The 22,500-nt window shown below is 44.0% G+C and overlaps 1 pseudogene across 1 annotated transcript in view; it reads left to right on the plus strand.

Annotated features, from left to right (window-relative positions):
* The window catches only part of LOC143298967 (sodium- and chloride-dependent GABA transporter 2-like), a 91,815-nt pseudogene that overhangs the window by 4,796 nt on the left and 64,519 nt on the right, over nucleotides 1–22,500 (plus strand). Inside the window, exon 2 of the transcript XR_013057449.1 lies at nucleotides 13,418–14,063. The product of XR_013057449.1 is annotated as a sodium- and chloride-dependent GABA transporter 2-like (transcript). The remainder of the gene's footprint in view (nucleotides 1–13,417; nucleotides 14,064–22,500) is intronic.

Genomic DNA, 22,500 nt, shown 5'->3' on the forward strand with positions numbered 1-22,500 from the left:
GATAGATACAGAAAGTAGAGCACGTCACTATGAATGATGTTCATGCTGATAGATACAGAGAGAAAGTAGAGCACGTCACTATGAATGATGTTCATGCTGATAGATACAGAAAGTAGAGCACGTCACTATGAATGATGTTCATGCTGATAGATACAGAAAGTAGAGCACGTCACTATGAATGATGTTCATGCTGATAGATACAGAGAGAAAGTAGAGCACGTCACTATGAATGATGTTCATGCTGATAGATACAGAAAGTAGAGCACGTCACTATGAATGATGTTCATGCTGATAGATACAGAGAGAAAGTAGAGCACGTCACTATGAATGATGTTCATGCTGATAGATACAGAAAGTAGAGCACGTCACTATGAATGATGTTCATGCTGATAGATACAGAAAGTAGAGCACGTCACTATGAATGATGTTCATGCTGATAGACACAGAGAGAAAGTAGAGCACGTCACTATGAATGATGTTCATGCTGATAGATACAGAAAGTAGAGCACGTCACTATGAATGATGTTCATGCTGATAGATACAGAGAGAAAGTAGAGCACGTCACTATGAATGATGTTCATATTGATAGATACAGAGAGAAAGTAGAGCACGTCACTATGAATGATGTTCATGCTGATAGATACAGAAAGTAGAGCACGTCACTATGAATGATGTTCATGCTGATAGATACAAAAAGTAGAGCACGTCACTATGAATGATGTTCATGCTGATAGATACAGAGAGAAAGTAGAGCACGTCACTATGAATGATGTTCATGCTGATAGATACAGAGAGAAAGTAGAGCACGTCACTATGAATGATGTTCATATTGATAGATACAGAGAGAAAGTAGAGCACGTCACTATGAATGATGTTCATGCTGATAGATACAGAAAGTAGAGCACGTCACTATGAATGATGTTCATGCTGATAGATACAGAAAGTAGAGCACGTCACTATGAATGATGTTCATGCTGATAGATACAGAGAGAAAGTAGAGCACGTCACTATGAATGATGTTCATGCTGATAGATACAGAGAGAAAGTAGAGCACGTCACTATGAATGATGTTCATGCTGATAGATACAGAGAGAAAGTAGAGCACGTCACTATGAATGATGTTCATGCTGATAGATACAGAAAGTAGAGCACGTCACTATGAATGATGTTCATGCTGATAGATACAGAGAGAAAGTAGAGCACGTCACTATGAATGATGTTCATGCTGATAGATACAGAAATTAGAGCACGTCACTATGAATGATGTTCATGCTGATAGATACAGAGAGAAAGTAGAGCACGTCACTATGAATGATGTTCATGCTGATAGATACAGAGAGAAAGTAGAGCACGTCACTATGAATGATGTTCATGCTGATAGATACAGAAAGAAAGTAGAGCACGTCACTATGAATGATGTTCATGCTGATAGATACAGAAAGTAGAGCACGTCACTATGAATGATGTTCATGCTGATAGATACAGAGATAACGTAGAGCACGTCACTATGAATGATGTTCATGCTGATAGATACAGAGAGAAAGTAGAGCACGTCACTATGAATGATGTTCATGCTGATAGATACAGAAAGTAGAGCACGTCACTATGAATGATGTTCATGCTGATAGATACAGAAAGTAGAGCACGTCACTATGAATGATGTTCATGCTGATAGATACAGAGAGAAAGTAGAGCACGTCACTATGAATGATGTTCATGCTGATAGATAGAGAGAAAGTAGAGCACGTCACTATGAATGATGTTCATGCTGATAGATACAGAAAGTAGAGCACGTCACTATGAATGATGTTCATGCTGATAGATACAGAGAGAAAGTAGAGCACGTCACTATGAATGATGTTCATGCTGATAGATACAGAGAGAAAGTAGAGCACGTCACTATGAATGATGTTCATGCTGATAGATACAGAAAGTAGAGCACGTCACTATGAATGATGTTCATGCTGACAGATACAGAAAGTAGAGCACGTCACTATGAATGATGTTCATGCTGATAGATACACACACAGAGAAAGTTTGATGACGCATTGCAACACACACAGGTAGGTTCGCACAGACCCTCACCCCCACCCCACACACGCTCCAAACAACTACGTACATGCAATTTACGATGCGTCCTACGCACACGCATTCACAAAGAACTCCCTTACCTACGTAGAAAAGTTAGTGACCCGTTAACAGTACACCCCAACCTGTTGACAAACCTGTCACGGCCCTACCCATTCACACACACACACACACACACACACACACACACAGGGGTATCTAGTGTAAATAAATAAACTTATTTATTTATTAAACTTACTTATTTAGAGACAGACAGACAGAACGAACGAACGAAGTTTGTTTTTGTTTTTATTGAGGGAAGTGGAATAAGCATACCTGTGCTTTTTTCATCCAGCCCTCAGGGCAAAGAGAAAATGACAATGAATCAAAGTATTCACAAAGTAACAAAGAGATTTAGAAGTCAGGACATGACATTCAGACATACACACACTTTTAAACATGCACATGCACATAATCATTATACAAACATCATATCATGAAGATGCAAATGACAGCAACAAAACAAAAAGCATTAAATTTTGTATGTAGAGCAGTGGCTTTGGTTGCATAGTAAGTATTGCAATAGTGGTTAAACATACAACTAAACTATGTGTGTAATTCATTAAAATCAAATCAGGTAGGATTGTTGACATATTTGTCCATAAGGCTTGTATGGTATTTTTTTGAATTCTTGAATGCATTTCTGTACATTAAGATTGGATAAAATATTACTCCATAAACAGCTTCCCGAATAACAGAGATTGGATTTGAACAGATGTACTCTTGGGAGGGGGTTCTTAGTCTTGTTGGTCTGACATATCTGTGTGGTGGGAAATATCTATCTCTCAAAGACGGAGGATGATTAGACATGATTTTAAACATAATAAGTGCTTTGTTGTATTTAAGTTCAAGCTTTAGAGGAAGAATATTTAAGTGTCTGTAAGTCGTCAGCAGTCAGTTATGAAGATTCCAGAAGGACTGATTTAAGAGCTCGTCAATGCAAACTTTATAATCCCTGAATCCCAGGCTGTTGATACACAGTTAATATGTGATTCAATATAAGCACATTTGGACAATGTGAATGAAGAATTGTTTAATTCTGGATAGCTGATAAATCTTTTTCGATGAGTTTTGCATGATGACATGATTAGACCAAGATAAGTTGTTATCAAGAGAGAGAGAGAGAGAAAGAATACTGAATGCACATGGCCATGGGCGCATCTACACACATCGGCAGACGTGCGAAGGGTTCACAAGCAATCAGCCACACATTGGCACACGTGCGAAGGGTTCACAAGCAATCAGCCAAAGGTATTTGGATGAAGACAAAGAGCAATCACAAGTAACATGACACGATTATAGTGTGTAGCATTTCAGAGTGCACACCAAATGACATGCACTGTAGTTTGTAGTATTTCGGAGTGCACACCAAATGACATGACATACAATGTAATGTGTAGCATTTCGGAGTGCACACCAAATGACGTGGCATGCTCTGTAGTGTGTAGCATTTTGGACTGCACACCAAATGACGTGGCATGCTCTGTAGTGTGTAGTATTTCGGACTGCACACCAAATGACATGACATGCTCTGTAGTGTGTAGTCTTTCGGAGTGCACACCAAATGACATGACATGCAATGTAATGTGTAGCATTTCGGAGTGCACACCAAATGACATGACATGCAATGTAATGTGTAGCATTTCGGAGTGCACACCAAATGACATGACATGCAATGTAATGTGTAGCATTTCGGAGTGCACACCAAATGACATGACATGCTCTGTAGTGTGTAGCATTTCGGAGTGCACACCAAATGACATGACATTCACTGTTGTGTGTAGCATTTCGGAGTGCACACCAAATGACATGACATTCACTGTTGTGTGTAGCATTTCGGAGTGCACACCAAATGACATGACATGCTCTGTAGTGTGTAGCATTTCGGAGTGCACACCAAATGACATGACATTCACTGTTGTGTGTAGCATTTCGGAGTGCACACCAAATGACATGACATTCACTTTAGTGTGTAGTATTTCGGAGTGCACACCAAATGACATGACATTCACTTTAGTGTGTAGTATTTCGGAGTGCACACCAAATGACATGACATGCTCTGTAGTGTGTAGCATTTCGGAGTGCACACCAAATGACATGACATGCTCTGTAGTGTGTAGCATTTCGGAGTGCACACCAAATGACATGACATTCACTGTTGTGTGTAGTATTTCGGAGTGCACACCAAATGACATGACATTCACTTTAGTGTGTAGTATTTCGGAGTGCACACCAAATGACATGACATTCACTTTAGTGTGTAGTATTTCTGAGTGCACACCAAATGACATGACATTCACTGTAGTGTGTAGCATTTCGAAGTAAGGCGCAGACGACACGTCAACCACCAGCCTGAATCACTTAACTTTGTGTCATAGTTCACACACACACACACACACACTGACATGCGCGTGCGCGCGTCTCTGCACAGGGTCACTGACGTCACTTCAGCCCAAAAGCAACAGTGGCGACTCGAGATTTTCTCTCCAGTATGTTTGCCTGCATTCACATTTTCCTTCCCCGACTGTAACCTTTCTTTATTTCTGTGCACACCTATTGACACACCTGTAGACACATGCCTTCCTTCCCGGACTGTCACCTTTATTTATTTCTGTGCACACCTGTAGACACACACCTTCCTTCCCGGACTGTCACCTTTGTTTCTGTCTGAACACTTGTAGGCTCCTTCTTTCCCCGACTTACACATTTATTTATTAATTCCTGTACATCCGTACACATGTTATTTCCCCGACCTACACCTTTATTCATTAATTCATGTACATCCGTACACATGTTATTTCCCCGACCTACACCTTTATTCATTAATTCATGTACATCCGTACACATGTTATTTCCCCGACCTACACCTTTATTCATTAATTCCTGTACATCCGTACACATGTTCTTTCCCCGACTTACACATTTATTAATTAATTTCTATAATAATAATGTAGCCATGGTCTTGAATGATTGACTGAAATAAAGGATAGACAAGAATCAAGGGGACGGTAGTACAAAAGAACTAACTGAATGATTGACTGAAATAAAGGATAGACAAGAATCCTCGTGCACAGGCCAGGAACATACAGAGGCCAGTCTCAAAATGTTTTTCTATTGTTTTATTTACAATAGTTATGACACGATAAAGAGAAGAAGAAGAGATAAAACAAAGAGAATGCAGAAAACAGTGCCTGGAATAATAAGACACAACAAACAGATGTCATAAAGCACAACATGTCAGCACAAGTGAATAGTAAAGCACATGTATACATATTACATGGAAGGACTACCACTCGGTTTGGGATAAGCAACAACATAAGATAATGCATATGTGTGAAGACCAAACACTGACATCAAATGACATTTCTAATACATTTAAACAGTGCAGTTAAAGTGGTTAAAGCTAAGCTGATTTAGTGAAAGTACACTCACAGTATAGATTAGGTAAAGCTTATACTGTGTCAAAGTGACTCAAATGAATCAGTTAGCATGTAGCACTATACTGGAGTAAGCTGTATAGGAGAGAGCACGATAATTAAATTTCAATTAACAGACTGATACATACCAGATGGTTTTAACCAATAACTGATATTAATCAAACACTATCTTGTAATCATGACAGAATACTACACACATCTTAGAGTACTGAGAATCAGTGAAACACTGTAGCAGTATAATTGATAACAGCATGTGGAATAATACATGAATAAACAAGATAGAATCAGTTGCTTTGATATAGTACTGGTGACCTGAGAGGATAAATAGTCAGTTCTCATTATTTAAATCTCCTCCACTGAAGCGTGATAAGTAACCTAAACTTCATCAGTGACAGCAGATGAGAAAGAATGCATCATCCACTAGAACATTCTCGAACAAATTATCAGTGTCCAGAGACATCATTGACTGTGATGTTGAAAAGAATTTAAATGGAATAGCCCTCCAAGCGTATGACAACATGGCAATTTCTAGATCAATCATTGACGAGCTGTGACTACATGTCAAAGCAATAACTGAACAAAGCAATATCAACATACTCATATGAACATAAGTACTGTATTGAAGAATAAAATTTACTAATCATCAGCACATTCTGCACACTGTACTTACAGTGATACGTATCGAGATCTTGGCCTCTGGGACAACACACACACAAACACTGCTTGCAACATGGCAAGAGGGAGAGAGAGAGCAGGGCCTAGCTAGTGACTGGCCAGGTGAAAAGTGACCAGATGATGACCAACCCTGTCAATTTATGCAAGTTAAGTGGACTGCACTGACGCTAGCATGGCCCATGAAGAGAATCGTCCCCAAATCAGGCTAAATCAGATAAGAATTGTGCTTCTTACAAGGTGTTCAATGATAGATTTCTAAATGATTCCTGAACCAATTTACATTGGATAAGTCACAAAAGAAAGAGCTCAAAAGCCACTTTCTAATGAGTGTAAAATGGAGTGTTGATTAATTCAGATGAATTTATCTTAATTTAGATTACCTGAAAAGGGTCAGTTTTAGTGAGCTCATCACGGAAAATTACAAACTGCATTAAATCAGTTTAACGTAGACAAACACAACTGGAATAGATTTAAAGATGGAATTGCATCGATTCTGCCAGTATATAATACTTGCAGTTTTCTGATCCACCGAAAGAGATAGTAATTAAATATGCTGCATCAGAAGTACAGATTAGAGCTTACCCAATGGCAACACTGGCTATGGAGTGATTTTGTGGCGAGGACAAAATGACGTAAGCTTAGTGTCGGTTGGAATCTTTAGACGACAAACAATTAAAATGAAATCAAGTATGCTTCTAACTGGTTAAAGTGTGTGTGTAAGCACAACAAATATAATATTGCAGTGAACGATACAGACTTGATTTAACAGGTGTTTAGAGAATAGGTTTAGAATGGGCATTGGATCAAACTGGGAATGGCGTCACACATTCTGCGCAGGTCGTTGAAGGCCGGCGGTTAGTTGTGAAAAAAGCGTCTGCAATGCTCAGTGTGCGAAACAGTTTCTGAAGCCTAAGCTGAGCGCTCAGCTACAACAACAGTAATAATAAAATGTAGGCTGATGTAGCGCAACACCCCCATCTGAGATGGGGCTCACCTGGCTATACAATAAAATATACAAATTTAAGACTAAGTGTCATAAAATATGTAAAAAGTCAAAACAGTTACACATGACATTGGCTAAAATATACATATGTAGGACATAAAAAAAAAATATATAATGTAAATCGACCAGGTGCCATCACAGTAAATCACACAGGTGCAAATCACAGCAAAACAAAGCACATCACATTCACCATTGTCAAAATGCACACCAAAAATCATCACAGGTGCATAATGATCAACACAAAGAGCACATCCAGCAACAAAAATCACAGCAAGCATATGCAGATTGAAAACTTTCAGTGTGAGAAGTACAGTTTGAAAAGATATGTTTTGAGTACTCTTGAAAGCAGGTGTTGGGGTGTAACGCAGGTGTGAGGGCAGTGAATTCCATTGTTTAGGTGCAACAAAAGAAAAGGAACGTTCACCTTAAGTTTTAGTATGAATCTTTGGAATGGACAGTGTGCGCTTGTCATTTGAAGAACGGCGTTGTCTGGATGGCGAATAGACAGAAAGTAGGTCTGAAAGATAGACAGGATGAGAATCAATGAAGAATTGTGACAAAGGACTGAGAGTTTGTATTGTATTCGTGCTTGAATGGGCAGCCAGTGAAGGGAAGCGAGTAGGGGAGTGATGTGTTGACGTTTCTTAGCTTTGAGAGTGAGCCGTGCTGCAGAGTTTTGAACTTTTTGAAGTTTGTCAATAGTGTTGGGGGCAGTCAGCAAGAAGAGCATTTCCATAATCTAATCTAGACAGAGCAAAAGAACAGACCAAAGTCTTTGTGGTTTCTGTGGTTAGATATTGCCAAATGGAGCTGATTTGTCGGAGTGCTGCATATGCTGACCTACAAATGTGGTTGATGTGTGTGTCAAGTATCATGTCATCAAAAAGCATGTAACTAAATAGCGTGCAGATGCTGAGAAAGGTATGTCTGAGGTCACTATCATTATAGATGAAGGCTTAGGCAAGTCAGAAAATGAGCGCTTTGAGTGAATGAGAAGTGCCTCTGTCTTATCATTTTAGTTTGAGCTTGTGATTTGTCATCCATGATCTGACATCTGTGATGCATGACTGTAAAGTCTGTATGGTTTGACCTATTTCTGTGGGGTGACATGTTCTGTAAAGCTGTGTGTCATCTGTGAAAGACTGATTGGAAACAAAGTGACTTTGGATGAGTGCATGAAGAGGTTTGGTGTACATGGTGAAGAGTAAAGGACCCAAGACAGAACCCTGGGGAACTCCGAATAAAACAGGTGCTGGTTGCGATGAGTGATTATTGACGATGGCTGTCTGTATGCGACTTGAAAGATAGCTTTTGACCCAAGAAAGAGCTCATCCTGAAACTCCATAGTAGTGATGAAGGATGTACAACAAAAGTGTATGGTCTATGGTGTTAAACGCTGCGCTGAGATCTAACAAATTAAGAACAGAAACATTACCTTGATGTAGTGCCAAAAGTATGTTGTTAGTGACCTTGAGAAGGGTAGTTTCTGTACTGTGTGAAGGTCTGTATGCTGATTGATTGTGTAACAGCAGGGAATGTGAGTTTAAGTATTCAAATATTTGACTCGTAACAACTTTTTCAATTACCTCAGACATAAAAGATAAGTTTGAGACTGGTCTATAATTTTGTATAACATTTTGATCCATAGAGGGTTTCTTAAGTAGTGGTTTTACAACTGCTGCTTTACAACTTTCGGGGAAAGAACCTGACAGAAGACTTTCATTTACTGTATGTGTCAAAGTGGGCAAGAAAGTGTCAATGTTTTCAACTAACAAAGAGGTAGGGATGGGATCTGGTTGGCAGGTGGTCGGTTTTGACGTTAAAATGATCCATTTTAGTTCATGTTCTGTGACAGGATGGAAGCAGTCAAAAACAGAAGAAACTGAATCAGTGGCTCTATTCGAACTGATCACAGATAATTCAGCAGTTGTCATACGATCAAGTTCTTGTCTGATGTCAAACTTAGAAGAAACAAAAGTACCAGTGTTAGACTCTGCTATATGGGTAGTGCTCCAGCGATCAAGTTCAGAGTGAATGTTATCTACCTTAGTTCTAAAATAATCACTAAAAACAGTTGGCAACTAACAGGATACAAATTGGGGAGGGGTGATGACATTTCATTGCCAATGAATCTACCACAGACACTAAAAAGCTGCCTCATCGATTTGCTACCTGAAATCTGAGCACTATAATGCATGGTTTTTGCCTTTTGGACAATCTTGGTACTCTTCTCTTCGCAGCGACAAAGGTTTGTTTACAACCAGTCCAGTCTTTTTACTCTGTTCATCTGCATGTCGTCTTTCTTTCTTAGCATTCCTAAGTTCCTCTCTAACACTAGAGATCTCTAACACTATACATCCGTACACATGTTCGTCTTTTTCTTCCCTTCTGTGCACACTTGTGGACACACTGGCATGGGGACGAGCAGCCACACTGGTGCGGAGAACGAACGACCGAACGAATGAATCTTGTTTTAACGAGCGAAGTGGAATAAGCACGCATATGCTTTTTTACATCCAGTCCTCAGGGCAAAGAGAAACGAAGTCATAATATCCTTAAGATCACAAAATGTCATAGAAATACATACATTCAAGTACACTCAAATGCACAGTAAACATTTAAAGGTACATAATCATGATAGAGAGACAGACAGAGTGAGAAACAGAGAGACAGACAGACAGAGACAGACAGACAGGCAAAGTGAGAGACACAAAAAGAGACAAAGACGGGGAGAGATGGGGGTGGAGAGTTGGGAGGAGGGGGGGGGGGTACGTAGTGGAGTGGCATGCATGGTAACGAGTCATTCGTCATGGTGTCGCTCTGTGTTATCAAGGACGTCTACACAGCTAACTACCCGCCACTGTGCACAGCTAACTACCAGCCAATGTAGCCCTCTGTGTATATATAGGATGTCTACACAGCTGACTTCTCACCACTGTAGCCGTCTGTGTATATATGGGACGTCTACACAACTAACTACCAGCCAATATAGCCGTCTGTGTATATATAGGAAGACTATACAGCTAACTACCAGCCAGTGTAGCCGTCTGTGTATATATAGGACGTCTACACAATTAACTACCAGCCAGTGTAGCCGTCTGTGTATATATAGGACGTCTACACAATTAACTACCAGCCAATGTAGCCGTCTCTGTATATATAGGACGTCTACACAATTAATTACCAGCCAATGTAGCCGTCTCTGTATATATAGGACGTCTACACAACAAAGTAACCGCCACTGTAGCCGTGTGTGTGTGTATACTGGATGTCTGCACAGCTGTCTACCCGCCAATGTAGCCGTCTCTGTATATATAGGACGTCTATACAGCTAACTACCCGCCACTGCACACAGCTAACTACCCGCCACTGTAGCCGTCTGTATATATATAGGACGTCTGCACAGCTAACTACCCGCCACTGCACACAGCTAACTACCCGCCACTGTAGCCGTCTGTGTCACCTGGGACGTTTACATGGTTAATAAATCAACAGTGCTTGACGTGAGATAGAGAATGAGGAGATGTGTTGGGGGAGACAGAGAATGAGATGTGTTGGGGGAGACAGAGAATGAGATGTGTTGGGGGAGACAGAGAACGAGGAGATGTGTTGGGGGAGACAGAGAATGAGATGTGTTGGGGGAGACAGAGAATGAGGAGATGTGTTGGGGGAGACAGAGAATGACGAGATGTGTTGGGGGAGACAGAGAATGAGATGTGTTGGGGGAGACAGAGAACGAGGAGATGTGTTGGGGGAGACAGAGAATGAGATGTGTTGGGGGAGACAGAGAATGAGGAGATGTGTTGGGGGAGACAGAGAATGAGATGTGTTGGGAGAGACAGAGAATGAGATGTGTTGGGAGAGACAGAGAATGAGATGTGTTGGGGGAGACAGAGAATGAGATGTGTTGGGAGAGACAGAGAATGAGATGTGTTGGGGGAGACAGAGAATGAGATGTGTTGGGGGAGACAGAGAATGACGAGATGTGTTGGGGGAGACAGAGAATGACGAGATGTGTTGGGGGAGACAGAGAATGAGATGTGTTGGGGGAGACAGAGAATGAGATGTGTTGGGAGAGACAGAGAATGAGATGTGTTAGGGGAGACAGAGAACGAGGAGATGTGTAGGGGGAGACAGAGAATGAGATGTGTTAGGGGAGACAGAGAATGAGGAGATGTGTTGGGAGAGACAGAGAATGAGATGTGTTAGGGGAGACAGAGAACGAGGAGATGTGTAGGGGGAGACAGAGAATGAGATGTGCTGGGAGAGACAGAGAATGAGATGTGTTGGGAGAGACAGAGAACGAGATGGGGGAGACAGAGAATGAGGAGATGTGTTGGGGGAGACAGAGAATGAGGAGATGTGTTGGGGGAGACAGAGAATGAGATGTGTTGGGGGAGACAGAGAATGAGATGTGATGGGGGAGACAGAGAATGAGGAGATGTGTTGGGGGAGACAGAGAACGAGATGTGTTGGGGGAGACAGAGAACGAGATGTGTTGGGGGAGACAGAGAATGAGGAGATGTGTTGGGGGAGACAGAGAATGAGATGTGTTGGGAGAGACAGAGAATGAGGAGATGTGTTGGGAGAGACAGAGAATGACGAGATGTGTTGGGGGAGACAGAGAATGAGATGTGTTGGGAGAGACAGAGAATGAGATGTGTTGGGAGAGACAGAGAATGAGATGTGTTGGGGGAGACAGAGAATGAGGAGATGTGTTGGGAGAGACAGAGAATGAGGAGAATGAGATGTGTTGGGAGAGACAGAGAATGAGATGTGTTGGGAGAGACAGAGAATGAGGTGATGTGTTGGGGGAGACAGAGAATGAGATGTGTTGGGGGAGACAGAGAATGACGAGATGTGTTGGGAGAGACAGAGAATGAGATGTGTTGGGGGAGACAGAGAATGAGATGTGTTGGGAGAGACAGAGAATGAGGAGATGTGTTGGGGGAGACAGAGAATGAGATGTGTTGGGGGAGACAGAGAATGAGATGTGTTGAGGGAGACAGAGAATGAGATGTGTTGAGGGAGACAGAGAACGAGATGTGTTGGGGGAGACAGAGAATGAGGAGATGTGTTGGGGGAGACAGAGAATGAGATGTGTTGGGGGAGACAGAGAATGAGGAGATGTGTTGGGGGAGACAGAGAACGAGGAGATGTGTTGGGGGAGACAGAGAATGAGATGTGTTGGGGGAGACAGAGAATGAGGAGATGTGTTGGGGGAGACAGAGAATGAGATGTGTTGGGGGAGACAGAGAATGAGATGTGTTGGGAGAGACAGAGAATGAGATGTGTTGGGGGAGACAGAGATTGAGATGTGTTGGGGGAGACAGAGAATGAGATGTGTTGGGGGAGACAGAGAATGAGATGTGTTTTGGGAGACAGAGAACGAGGAGATGTGTTGGGGGAGACAGAGAACGAGGAGATGTGTTAGGGGAGACAGAGAACGAGGAGATGTGTTGGGGGAGACAGAGAATGAGATGTGTTTAGGGAGACAGAGAACGAGGAGATGTGTTGGGGGAGACAGAGAACGAGATGTGTTGGGGGAGACAGAGAACGAGAGATGTGTTGGGGGAGACAGAGAACGAGGAGATGTGTTGGGGGAGACAGAGAACGAGGAGATGTGTGGGGGGAGACAGAGAACGAGGAGATGTGTGGGGGGAGACAGAGAACGAGATGTGTTGGGGGAGACAGAGAACGAGGAGATGTGTTGGGGGAGACAGAGAACGAGGAGATATGTGGGGGGAGACAGAGAACGAGGAGATGTGTTGGGGGAGACAGAGAACGAGATGTGTTGGGGGAGACAGAGAACGAGGAGATGTGTTGGGGGAGACAGAGAACGAGGAGATGTGTTGGGGGAGACAGAGAACGAGGAGATGTGTTGGGGGAGACAGAGAATGAGATGTGTTGGGGGAGACAGAGAATGAGATGTGTTGGGGGAGACAGAGAACGAGGAGATGTGTGGGGGGAGACAGAGAATGAGATGTGTTGGGGGAGACAGAGAACGAGGAGATGTGTTGGGGGAGACAGAGAACGAGGAGATGTGTTGGGGGAGACAGAGAACGAGGAGATAGAGAACGAGATGTGTTGGGGGAGATAGATATTCAAGGGAGCTATTAAATAGCTACCATGTTAAGTCTGTCAGCTGATTATTTCCCATTTGACTTTTCCACAGGTTGACTGCCAGCTGCAGTGAGTGCTGTGGACGGGGACAGACTTCGCTTCGTGCCCCCTCCACTGACTGGTAAAGCGGATCCAGAGACTGTGCTTCATTCAACGAACTGTCACCACGCTGTTGATTCTTGAAGTCAGTTCCACTACAGTAAATCACTGCAATTTGAATTACAATTCTGACCGTTTATCTGTGACTGTCGAGCAACGTCACAGAAATAAAGCCCATCAAGACCACCAGACCACCAAAAGACGTCAGAAATAAAGCCCATTAAGACCACTAGACCACCAAAAGACGTCAGAAATAAAGCCCATTAAGACCACCAGACCACCAAAAGACGTCAGAAATAAAGCCCATCAAGACCACCAGACCACCAAAAGACGTCAGAAATAAAGCCCATCAAGACCACCAGACCACCAAAAGACGTCAGAAAACCTTTCCACCATGACCAAGCCGGACACAGACAAGGAGGAAAAGGAGATGGGGATGGAGAAGGCAGAAGAGGGGGGAGAGGGGGGAGAGGAGACGGGCCTGAACAAGAGAGAGCAGTGGGGCCGGGCCTTTGACTTCCTGCTGGCCTGCATCGGCTTCTCCGTGGGACTGGGCAACGTGTGGAGGTTCCCCTACCTCTGCTACAAGAACGGCGGAGGTCAGTGCCCTTTGATGCACTGCTTGCTTGCTTGCTTGCTTGCTTGGTAGGCTGATTGGTGTATGGGTTGGTTGGTTGATGGATTGGTTGGTTGATGGATTGTTTGATGGGTTGGCTGGTTGATGGGTTGGTTGATGGGTCGATGGTTTGGTTGCTTGGCAGGTTAATGGGTTAATCGGTTGGTTGGATGGTAGGCTGGCTGGGAGGTGAGAGGTGAGGAAGTGTCATGTGTGGGGCGGGGCAAGCTGTGGAGGTTCCCTGCTTGTGACACAACAACGATGTCAGGTAGTAACCGTGACAGGAACCATTGTGTGACACAACGATGTCAGGTGGTGACAGGAAGGTGTGAAGGCTGACTGGTGTGTGACAACAAGGTGTGAAGAATGACTGATGTGTAACAAGGTGTAAAGGATGACTGATGTGTGACAACAAGGTGTAAAGGATGACTGATGTGTGACAAGGTGTGAAGAATGACTGATGTGTGACAACGAGGTGTGAAGAATGACTGATGTGTGTGACAACAAATTGTGAAGAATGACTGATGTGTGACAAGGTGTGAAGGATGACTGGTGTGTAACAAGGTGTGAAGGATGACTGATGTGTCACAAAAAGGTGTGAAGGATGACTGATGTGTGACAACAAGGTGTGAAGGATGACTGATGTGTGACAACAAGGTGTGAAGGATGACTGATGTGTGACAACAAGGTATGAAGGATGATTGATGTGTGACAACAAGGTGTGAAGGATGACTGATGTGTGGCAACAAGGTATGAAGGATGACTGATGTGTGACAAGGTGTAAAGGATGACTGTTGTGTTACAAGGTGTGAAGGATGACTGATGTAAGACAGCAAGGTGTGAAGGATGACTGATTTGTGACAAGGTATGAAGGATGACTGATGTGTGACAACAAGGTGTGAAGGATGACTGATGTAAGACAGCAAGGTGTGAAGGATGACTGATGTAAGACAGCAAGGTGTGAAGGATGACTGATTTGTGACAAGGTATGAAGGATGACTGATGTGTGACAACAAGGTGTGAAGGATGACTGATGTAAGACAGCAAGGTGTGAAGGATGACTGCTGTAAGACAGCAAGGTGTGAAGGATGACTGATGTAAGACAGCAAGGTGTGAAGGATGACTGATTTGTGACAAGGTGTGAAGGATGACTGATGTGTGACAAGGTGTGAAGGGTGATTGATGTGTGACAAGGTGTGAAGGGTGACTGATGTGTGATATGGTGTGAAGGATGACTGATGTGTGACAACAAGGTATGAAGGATGACTGATATGTGACAAGGTGTGAAGGATGACTGATGTGTGACAACAAGGTATGAAGGATGACTGATGTGTGACAAGGTGTGAAGGATCACTGATGTGTGACAACAAGGTATGAAGGATGAGTGATTTGGGACAAGGTGTGAAGGATGACTGATGTGTGACAAGGTGTGATGGATGACTGATGTGTGACAACAAGCTATGAAGGATGACTGATGTGTTACAAGGTGTAAAGGATGACTGATGTGTGAGAACAAGGTGTAAAGGATGACTGATGTGTTACAATGTGTAAAGAATGACTGATGTGTGACAACAAGGTGTGAAGGATGACTGATGTAAGACAGCAAGGTTTGAAGGATGACTGATGTATGACAACAAGGTGTGAAGGATGACTGATGTGTTACAAGGTGTAAAGGATGACTGATGTGTGACAGCAAGGTGTGAAGGATGACTGATGTGTGACAACAAGGTGTGAAGGATGACTGATGTGTGACAACAAGGTGTGAAGGATGACTGATGTGTGACAAGGTGTGAAGGATGACTGATGTGTGACAACAAGGTGTAAGGATGACTGATGTGTGACAACAAGGTGTGAAGGATGACTGATGTGTGACAATGTGTAAAGGATGACTGGTGTGTAACAAGGTGTGAAGGATGAGTGATATGTGACAACAAGGTGTGAAGGATGACTGATGTGTGACAACAAGGTGTGAAGGATGACTGATGTAAGACAACAAGGTGTGAAGGATGACTGATGTGTGACAGCAAGGTATGAAGGATGACTGATGTGTGACGACAAGGTGTGAAGGATAACTGATGTGTGACAACAAGGTGTGAAGGATGACTGATGTGTGACAATAAGGTATGAAGATTCACTGATGTGTGACAACAAGGTATGAAGGATGACTGATGTGTGACAACAAGGTGTGAAGGATCACTGATGTGTGACAACAATGTATGAAGGATGACTGATGTGTGACAAGAAGGTGTGAAGGATGACTGATGTGTGACAACAAGGTGTGAAGGATCACTGATGTAAGACAGCAAGGTGTGAAGGATGACTGATGTAAGACAGCAAGGTGTGAAGGATGACTGATGTGTGACAATGTATGAAGGATGACTGATGTGTGACAATGTATGAAGGATGACTGATGTGTGACAATGTATGAAGGATGACTCATGTGTGACAATGAAGGATGACTCATGTGTGACAAGTGGAGTGATGGCCTAGAGGTAACGCCTCCGCTTAGGAAACGAGAGAATCTGAGCGCGCTGGTTCGAATCGCTGCTCAGCTGCGGATATTTTCTCTGCCTCCACTATACCTTGAGTGGTGGTCTGGACGCTAGTCATTCTGATGAGACGATAAACTGATGTCCCGTGTGCAGCACGTAAAAAGAACCCACGGCAATAAAAGGGTTGTTCCTGGTAAAATTCTCTAAAAAAAATCTACGTCGATAGGAAAAACAAATAAAACTGCACGCAGGTAAAAATACAAAACAAAACAAAAAGGGGGGGGGGGGGGCGCTGTAGCGTAGTGGCGCGCTCTCCCTGGGAAGAACAGCCCGAATTTCACACAGAAAAATCTGTTGTGACAAAAAGAGAAATGTAATACAGTACAAAACTGGCTTGATCATCTCCTTGGGGGGTGTGGAGGGGTCACTACCTTGTCGTGTTCAGGAGGCTTAGTGTCCAGTGATTGAGCAAGCTATGTCGGCGGGGGCATCAGTGCTTTCAAAGGTTTACTGCTTTCTAGGCATTTGACAGCCGACATAGCCATGGTAGCTGTTCAGGCTGAATACGTGGTGGTGTTTCTACCGATGCCCCTGGTAGGGTTTCCCATGCCGAACAGGTCGTGAGTGAGGCCCAAACTAAAAGTGACCCACTGTCCCGTTCGCTGTTCTCTCTTCTTTTTACCGCCTCATTTCTGTCCTCAGCTCCCCATCAAGCCTTCTTTTCCACATTCTTTTTTCTCTGCGGCCTTCGTCAGGCCCGCCGTGTTTGCCCAGGGGCGTGACCTGTGATGGAGGGGAATAAGGTCTAAGGGATTGAGAGAGCACGCTGCTCTCAACACGTCACTTTGGCTCGGACCTCTCCTAAGACAGGCAGCACACATGGGCCTGTGTGTGTCAATCGGCTGCCCCTACCTGGGGCTGGGTCAAGACAGGCAGCACACATTGGCCTGTGTGTGTCAATCGGCTGCCCCTACGTGGGGCTGGGTCAAGACTGGCAGTTAACAGGCTGACTAGGTTAACCCCCGCAATGTCCAGTTCTCCATTCCCGGGAGCTGGACATGATTGGGGGGAATTGAGTCACAGCATGATCGTTGATCGTATGTCCCTCCCGAAACCTGGAAGGGGTCAAGCCGGTGTTCCCTTGACCCTGGCCCCTAAGTTGGACCCCATGGTGGGTGGGCAAGGGAGGGATGAATTCTAAAGCTAAAAAAAATATGGTTTCCAATCAAATCATCCCCCAAAAAGTTGTGAAGAGGAGGAGACCAGGAATGGAAAGCGACTCCGACTCCGATTCGGAGGTCCGAGAATCCTCTGGACTTTGGGCATCATGGATCGTGGTGGAGGGTACTGATGCTGACAAGCCCTTGGCTCTCGGTAGTCCAGTCAATATACGTTTTGAATTTGCAATAAGTGCTTTTAAAATCTTTCTTGGCGCAACTTACTCTAAAATATGTCCTCTGCATTTCGTGAAAAGTCCGGAATGATCATTGTATAAATGTTTTTGGTTGTTGTTTTTTTGTTTGTTTGTTTGTTTTGTTGTTTTTTTGTTTGTTTGTTTGTTTTGTTGTTTTTTTGTTTGTTTGTTTGTTGTTGTTGTTGTTTTTTTTATCAAAATCAAGTTGCGCGATTTTATTGAATCAAAGTTGTTATTCGAAAAGTCCACTGTACCTCGAACGACGGCCATAAATTTGTAAGTTCGTGACCTCGGAAATATGCATGTCATGTGACTTTGTTGACATCCTGAGGCGAAATGGAAGTCGGCCCAGCAGATAATGTTCAACACGACGAAAATAATGGTAAGGAAGCTGTTTCAAATTTGAGTATTTTTTCAAATGACTAGTACTTGTTGGTGATATAAGGTTTTTATGTGATCTGCTACATATCTGCTGGTATCAAAAGAATGAAAGTGGAGCATCCCGCGGCTTGTCAACTTCAACGCGCACGAGTCACTGTGCTCCACAAGTGCAGTCGATGGTATGTTGTTATTTCTCTGTGTCCCTGCATTGGATGGTTGATCAACTGGAGACATTAGATATATACTGTAAATCTAAAGTCTACAAGATCAGAAAACAGAAATAATCAAGACTGTTGCATAAGTAATCTTCAATTATATAAAGACTATGTCAAACGAGAGACAATTATCCAGACTTTGGAGATGGTGGCTGCCTTGACAACCAAATCAACTTCATACCAGAGGCCTTGAGGATGTTCTTAAAATCCGTCATCATGGTAAAAGACAGTGATTTGAAGATCGGCTCAGTAGGATAGGTCACTGTCCAGGCAGCACGGTCATATACTGTGATGGCGCTATTGCAAGTAGGACTAGGAGTTCAGGTGCATTCTATGTTCTATGTCATGAGCTGACGAGTTTGCCAACATCGCTTTTCGATACTTGTGGATTTCCCAGAGAAGCCAATAAGCATACCCTTGCAGACTTTCTTTGGTCAGAAAAGAGCGCACGTGCTTCTCCGCCGAGTGAAAATGTCAAGTACATTCTCGATGGCGGTTCTCTGCTCCATCGCTTGCCTTGGCCAAGAGGATCATCATACAGAGAACTGGTGAAGATGTATGTTGGCTGTGTGTCGAGAAAGTACACAGATACCAAAATAATCTTTGATGGTGATGGCAGTGGGCCAGCAACAAAGGACGCAACACATCTGATGGCAGTGGGCCAGCAACAAAGGACGCAACACATCTGATGGCATTGGGCCAGCAACAAAGGACGCAACACATCTGATGGCAGTGGGCCAGCAACAAAGGACGCAACACATCTGATGGCATTGGGCCAGCAACAAAGGACGCAACACATCTGATGGCAGTGGGCCAGCAACAAAGGACGCAACACATCTGATGGCAGTGGGCCAGCAACAAAGGACGCAACACATCTGATGGCAGTGGGCCAGCAACAAAGGACGCAACACATCTGATGGCAGTGGGCCAGCAACAAAGGACGCAACACATCTGATGGCAGTGGGCCAGCAACAAAGGACGCAACATATCTGAGCCGAAGCAAAGGCGTGGTTGGTACGAATGTTGCCTTCACTGCAGACATGCTCCTGTGTGAGAAAAAGGAACCCTTCCTGGCAAATGTAGAGAACAAGCAACAGTTTCTGCAACTCCCCAGGAGTGCTTTTGTCAAGCAGAGGGAGGTGCTGACTGCCTGACTGTTCAGGAAACACTTCTGTCTGCTGAAGTCTCCACAACTGTGGTGATGACTGTTCAGGAAACACTTCTGTCTGCTGAAGTCTCCACAACTGTGGTGATCGGTGAAGACACGGACCTTCTTGTCTTATTATTGCATCATGTTAAACCGACCACGCACAATGTGTTTTTCACATCAGAATGTTGCACAAAAAAGAAAAGAAGGAAAGAAAGTCAAACCAAGATATGGGACATAAAATATCTCAAGCACGTGTTTGCAGCGATGTCTGCAAAAATATCCTGTTCGTCCATGCTTTCTGTGGATGTAATACCACGTCTCGACCATTTGGCATTGCGAAGTCTCTGCCCATCAAGATTTTCTTAGGCTTGCGCAGATCTTTCTTGCTGAGAAATGTGAACACAGATCTGTAGCTGAAGCTGGTGAACAGGCTTTTGTTTTCCTGTACAAGAAGAAAGTGTGACACTTTGGATAACTACAGCTTGTCAAGTACCAACAAAAACTTTCGTCCAACACCACACAGGGCCAAGCAAGATCTCTGCCTCCCACCTCATCAGCTGCTCGGTACCACTCCTACAGAGTGTACTATCAAGTACAGAAATGGGCCAATCTAGGAAAGGAAGCAGAACCTTCTACACGGGATTGGGGCTGGGATCTTCAGCAGAGCCAACTTCTTCCTGTTGCTACTGACCTACCAGCAGCACCACAAGATCTGCTGAAGTGTATCTGCTGTAACTGCAAAACTGACTGCTCTTCAGCAAGGTGTGGCTGCAGGAAACATGGTTTGACATGCACAGCAGCTTGCGGTGAATGTCGTGGAATCGGCTGTCAGCTCCGTTCTTGAGCTGGATGAATCTGACTGTGAGATGTGACGTCAGCGGGTACGCAGTGTTTTTTTCGCCATTGTTTTGTTTTGAGATGCGTAAATCAGACTGAGATATGTTTTCTTCGGTTGTTCATGAAAGGAGCTTTAATTTAACATGCAACAAAACAGGTGTTTTTTGTAAGTACAATGGTTTTCATATGTCCTCTCTAAGATGATCGATTTCCAAAACACCCAGGAAATGTTGAGATCAAAAATAAGGTCAAAAACGAAAGTGGTGCGCCCGGACATTGTTTGTTTCCCAACAGAATCTAGTATCTATTCCAACAAAAACATATATTTCCATAGCAGTTAGTTCATATTTTGGCCCGTTTTTCACGTAAAATGACTGGACTACAGCCCCTTAGCCATCCAAAAGATTTTGTTTCTTGATGTCCCTCCGTGGACGCTGATGGACTTCTTGAAAGAAGTGAATATTTTAAATCAGATTTGAAGGTTCTAAAGTATGGAAGTTTTGTTGTTGTTTTTAACTTTGAGCGGAAAGCTAAAAGCGGTGAGTAGTTTGTTTGTTTTGCTTTTTTCCCTTGACTTGAAGCAAGTATTAACGTGGCGATAGCCTTGAGATGGCCTTAATGGTCGGCAAGGCTCTTAGCACCATAAATTTGATTTAATTTCACACACACACACACACACACACACACACACACACACACAGATAGGTCAAGGTATGTTTGTCAGGCAGTGAAGAAACTGGGTCGCTAAACAGGGTCGTAAACAGCCATTGGAATTTGAATACCTGTAATTTAAGCAACCGTGTAGTTTACCTTTGCGATCCTCTCACGTCTCCGCGAGCGCGCGGGTGTGTGTGTGTGTGTGTGTGTGTGTGTGTGTGCAGAAAGACAGACAGACAGACATACACAGATAAACAGAGAGAGGGTGTGTGAATGTGTGTCAGAACCTGTGACGGGCATTGAAGCACAGCAGCCATTGCCCTGATCGCGGCCTGGTCACCATGGAATGTCTGCACTGCGGGCTCCAGTTCCACGGCAGTCCACACATCGTCAGTGTCACACTTATTACAGTGTTGTCACGACAGTCCACGCATCGTCACACATCGTCACGACAGTCCACACATTGTCACGGCAGTCCACACATCGTCACGACAGTCCACACATCACACATCGTCACGACAGTCCACACATCGTCAGTGTCACTTCTCAGAGTGATTGTGTATTAGGACTGATGGGTGGATACATTAGCATTGTGGTAGGGGTGGATACAGTAGCATTGTGGTAGGGGTGGATACAGCAGGATTGTGGTAGGGGTGGATACAGTAGCACTGTGGTAGGGGTGGATACAGTAGGATTGTGGTAAGGGTGGATACAGTAGCACTGTGGTAAGGGTGGATACAGTAGCACTGTGGTAAGGGTGGATACAGTAGGATTGTGGTAGGGGTGGATACAGTAGCACTGTGGTAGGGGTGGATACAGTAGGATTGTGGTAAGGGTGGATACAGTAGCACTGTGGTAGGGGTGGATACAGTAGCACTGTGGTAAGGGTGGATACAGTAGCACTGTGCTAGGGGTGGACACAGCAGGACTGTGCTAGGGGTGGATAGATTATCAATGTTTGGGGTGGACACTGGAGAGTAGCGTGGCGGTGAGCAGCAACCTGTTCCTTTAATGTCGGAGCTGTGACGCACGGCCTCCAGCCGGCACTTTACACAGAGGGGTGGGGAGAGGTGGAGGTGAGGTGTTTGATGAGGTGTTGGTGTGGGGAGCGCGGAGGAGAGGGGTGGAGGAGAGGGTGGGTGGGAAGTGGTGTAGGAAAGAGGTCGGAATGGGGAGGGGTGGAGAAGGGATGGGGGTGGGAGGGGAGGAGAAAAAGGGTTGTGGTGGGGAGGGGGCTCAAGTATGTTGACGCAGGAACTTGATGCCAGCTGAAG

Source organism: Babylonia areolata, chromosome 24 (assembly GCF_041734735.1).
Source record: "Babylonia areolata isolate BAREFJ2019XMU chromosome 24, ASM4173473v1, whole genome shotgun sequence".
NCBI classification, from domain to species: Eukaryota; Metazoa; Mollusca; class Gastropoda; order Neogastropoda; family Buccinidae; genus Babylonia; species Babylonia areolata.